Source organism: Peromyscus californicus, unplaced genomic scaffold (assembly GCF_007827085.1).
Source record: "Peromyscus californicus insignis strain IS unplaced genomic scaffold, ASM782708v3 Scaffold_11__1_contigs__length_118956290, whole genome shotgun sequence".
Lineage (NCBI taxonomy): Eukaryota > Metazoa > Chordata > Mammalia > Rodentia > Cricetidae > Peromyscus > Peromyscus californicus.
In genome coordinates this window covers 85,845,570-85,850,662 of record NW_026294402.1, presented here as the reverse complement: position 1 = coordinate 85,850,662, position 5,093 = coordinate 85,845,570, and positions in this window count along the sequence as shown.

Below are 5,093 nucleotides of genomic sequence, written 5' to 3'. Positions count from 1 at the left end.
TTTGGCCCCTCACCCTTTCCGGATTCTGGATGGTTTTTGCATCTGCAATTCCTGCTTAAGGAAAGCAGTATCTGGAGGGCTCCATTGATAAAAAGAAGACATAAAGAGGAAATGAGGGGGCGCCTTGGGGCCAGCCATGAGCGCAACACACGTGGATATGCATTTGTACACAGTCTACAGCACCGGTGCAATGGAGTCTCTGTGTCCATCTCTGGCCGGACAATAGACTGCCAGACAGCTGCAGCCAGTACAAAGACCCCCTTAGCCGTCACACTTTTACTTAGTAAACATCGACCCTGGGGCCGATACAGGTCGATAAAGATGCTGATTGGCCCTGGGAAACAGTATTTCTCCGGCTGGTTCTTGTGGAGGCAGCGGGGGAAGGAAGGGTGCAAGCAAATTCGTTGACTTTCCAAATATACATCATTTGCGGACTTTGGGGAAGCAAAAGAGAGTACCACAGCAAACAAGGCCTGTGGCCTCTGGAGTGCTGGCCCTCCACACACATGTCCCGAAACAATCTCTCCCCAGAGGAGGAAAGACAAAGTTTTGCAAACTTTCTGTTTTAATCCCCTAACAAGCCAAGTTTGGGAAGCACCCCTGCAGCAGGCTCTCGAGCTGCGAGGCAATCTTTCTCAGAGCAGCACTCCCTGCGACAGCCAGCGAACAGAATGTTTGGTGCTGGCGGTGAATGAGTTTGCACACAGGCGAAGACAGCCCAGCCTAGCTGAGACTGCCCCCTTCTTCCTTGTTTACTGATGCATGACAGTCTAGGTCCTTGGTGTTTCGATTTTACTTTAAAAGCATAAAAATCCTTTGACCATCACAGCTCCAAAGATGAATAAAACGTTTTTAAATAGTTAAAGTACTTTAGGAGCTGGAGATAGAGAGATGGGCATGCTCCTGGTCAAGGTCCTAGATTCAAACACAGCACCAGAAACCAAATCAATCAATTAATTAATAATAAAACAACCATAGAAGTGGAAATAGATTAGTCTCTTTTCCTAGAATTACTAAAAAAATTAATTTTCCTCATTTCTTATATGTAAACAAAGGTTTGTCTGATAAGCACTACTGATTTAACTAGATTTCCTTCCTACCGCTGGGACCATCTTGGAAAAGCTGCCAGGACCTACATCTTCAAAGGTTACTTCCGGGGCTGACCCAAATTCCCAGGAGCCACTGTGCAATGTGGCCTCATTCTAGCGTGCACGTCCTACCCCTACCCTAGAACTAGCCCAAGGAGCTTCTGATACTGTCCCCAGCTTAGTCTGCGGAGGCCAAAAGCCAGTGCAGTCCTTTGTTCCTTCTCTGGCTTCAGCAGATGTTATTTTTTCCGAAGTGCCCCTATAGGCTTGAGGTTAGGGACTGTGACTTCCCAGGAGGGCTAGGCTGATACCTCCACTGAGGATGCTGAAGAAGATGGTTGGCAATGTGGATGGAGCAGAAAAAGCTGAGCTACTGGTTTCTCCATCTCCCTTTATCCCTTCATGACATCGTTCAAAATGACAATCTAGTTCAGCTATGAGGAGGTTAGCACCTCCCTTGAAATGAAAACAGAAATTTAAATGGAAAGGGGGGGAGTACTTTGTAGTCTACATGTCACCCATCTTTAATTCAGAGATGCATCTATAACTCCAGGGAGTTCTGCCTTTGATCTCTTTCATTTTTTTTTTAACACCAAATCTGTTATAGACTAAAATTCCTAGGTTTTCCATAGAAACATCTCCATTACTTCAGGATATTGATGTTTTCTTCTTCCTGGGGGTTATGATATGGTAAATCAGATTCATAAAGGGACAATGCCAGCATTCATAGGGCCTGGGTGAGGTTTCCCTCAGCCTTGCCTGCCCTCCTTCTCACATTCTCTCCTCCCTCTCATTCATTTAAATGCATTCTCTCTCTCCCTCCCTTTTCTCCCCCGCTCCCTCCCCTCCTCCTTTTCTCCTCTCCTCCCCTCCTCCTTCCCTTTTTTCCCTGCTTCATTTTCTCCCCGTTGTTCAACCAAAATAAGGTTGTGATTCTGGTCTCTTCAAGCCCTTTCAAGTGCCTTCAACTTTGGCGGCGGCAGCAGCAGGTTGCGTTGCTATGGAAACTGTACTGTATGGCTGTGGCTGCTGCTGCCCCAGCCCCAGCTCAAATCCCCCAAACAATGCCCTGCCAAGTGCAGGTTTCTCGCCCTTTTCCATGCACTGTTCCCTTCTAATAGGGCTAGTGGCCTCAAATAGGCGACATGTCTTGCCATGACAGCAATCCCTACACCTCCTCTTAATCCCCCTCCCTCTCCCTCGATTTTCCTTCCTCCTTCCACATCTTTGATCTATTAAAAATCTAAAGAACAAAGTCACAGGGGAAGGTTGGGTTATGTTGTGACTGCCATTGTACAAAATGGTGCTCTTCAAACAGAACATGGTGGAACCAAGGTCTAACAATTTTGATCCAGGACTGGTTAAGGCTACAGGTCAACCCTGACAGCTCTATACAACAAAACCCAAAAATTATAACCACATGATATTTGGAAGCCATCCCCCCCTGTCCCAAATCACCTGTATCTAGGAGCTTCTAGGAGCCAAATGTACCATCCACTTAACCTGGGGACAGCCAGGATTCTGATGAGGTTCCCAGTTGAGGAGACATGCAGACTCAGAGCTAGGGTGTCTACATAATATTAAAACATCTTACAGATTATGGCATGAACTGGACCCCACTCATACCTACACAAATTTCAACTTCCTTCACAGCTCATGGCATGCAATGAGTGTTGGATAATAATGGTACTGTTATTGCTGCTGCCTACCAAACTCTTCCAGGGTTCAGGAGAGGAGAGAGCCATTAGATACAACAAAGCAAAGAATTAAGAATTAAGCTTTTACTTTAACTATGATGAAAAAGTGTGGGGGAAGGACACCAAAGGAAACAAACATGAGACCGGTTTTCTTTTCTGGTGTGAGAATGGCATTCATAGTATCACTGTAACAGGTGCTATTCGACACAGTATATGGCTACTGACAGCATTTCTGAGTTAAAACAAACCTGGGCTTTTTCTAAGAACAATACCTAGTATATAATAGTCAATACTGAAATACTGGGGCTAAAAAGATAGTTCTACACTGAGTGCTCTTCCAGAGGACCCAAGTTCAATTTTCAGCACCCAGAAAGCAGCTCACAACTATCTATAATTGCAGTCCCAGGGAATCTGATGCCCTCTTCTGGCCTCGGTGGGCACCAGGCACACACACACACACACACACACACACACACACACACACACACACACAGAGTGCACAGACATACAGTCAGGCAGAACTAGCAAAAATATTTATTTTATATTTAATTATTAACTTTATATAGTATTAATTTATTAGGATATTAATTGATCAATATACAATTAATGAATAATTTTATATACATTTAATAAACTAAAATTCAGAGAATTTCCTTAGATAGTATATTCAATGTGTCTGTGTGTGTGTGTGTGTGTGTGTGTGTGTGTGTGTGTGTGTGTGAGAGAGAGAGAGAGAGAGAGAGAGAGAGAGAGAGAGAGAGAGAGAGAGAGAATATGATTGTACTTGTGTGTGTTTTGGAGAGTTTGACATTTAGTTTTGTGTTTAAAAACCCTCAGGCCCTATGGCATTACCTTTTCTAGACTGAATAGTTGTTACCATGGTTACTTCCTGTTCCCTTTCCATCTGCCTATGAAGAGGACCCAATAAAACTTCTTCAGTTCTTCCTGCACTAGAAGGTGAGCTAAAAGCTTACAGCAATTTAACCTTCTGCCAAGTGCTTAGAGAATGGTTTTCTCAATTTATATAGGGCTCTAAAGCAAATATATAAAGAAAAGGAGACAAAGAAAAATGTGGGTTTTCTTAAATAATGTATCTATAGTACATTTTTTAAAAAATGAGAGAACATATAAGAAGTCATGCTACTAGACAACAAATCTCCTATTTTATAGTTATGTTTACCTAGCATTGTGCATTTCTTCTCATTTTAAATCTGCTTATCTGGGCTGATAATAGTCACATGTATTTCCAGGTTGATTTTGTCAACCATTTTCAATGACATTTTCTCTAGTTTTAGTGACCAAGGTAGAAATTTCTAGCTAGTCTTTGTAGATTAGGATCAATGGAAGAGAGTGCTGAAAAGTTAGTAGGAGCTTGCAAGACTCTTTCCATTTTCACAGATCCCTAGGAACAGTGTTCCGCACCCCAGTCCTTTCCTTCTCTCCTCATACCACAAATAAGCATGCTATCCTAATATACATGAGGAAAAACTCAGTTGTATCAATATGCTTCTCATACAATTCTGTTATTAAAATAACAGCTCTAACATGTGCAAAACCCTGAGTCTGTCCCTCGTACTACATAGCTACTTCATCTTGATTTGAAAAAGTATGTTTAACTATCATCTTGCCAACTGTCTATTTTCCAGCATGTTTTGCAAGCTGCCTTTTAGAGTTTATAAAGTTTAGATGCTGAGATGTTTTAGGACCATCAGCATACCACTTTCTTGACAAGTAGCAGTATAGACTTTATACTATGCAATGAAGCCAGTTATCTAAAATTTAAAATATTTCAAGTTCTCCTCTCTTACTTTATGGTCTTCCCTTTTCACTATTTTCTTTTAAAATTTTTTGAATAAGAAGAGAGACATGGTGGTGCAGGCTTGTAATCCCAATATGCAGGAAGTCACACCAGAAGAATTGTAAGTTGAAGGCCAGCCTGGGCTACCTAGCATGACCCTATTTTAATTTTTTTCAAACAGAAAAATTTAACAAATGTCATCTTAATATGGAAAAAGGGAAAGATTATCAAAAGAGTTGAGTGCTCAATTTTGAATCCAAATGGATTACATTTCTTTTAAATAGGCTGTCTATTTTTCTCCTTTACTTGAAACAGAGATGAATATAAATCTGTGTGCCTCCTTCTTTTCTAAATAGAGTGATCAGTGGAACTTAGAAGTGTTTTATCTGTATGTTGGGTTAAAAATTAATTAACCCAATGACTATTGTGGCAGTCACTTGTCTCATAGAACATGCCCTAATCTTGAAGATGAATTTGTCATTTTCATTTTGATATACTAAACATTCACCC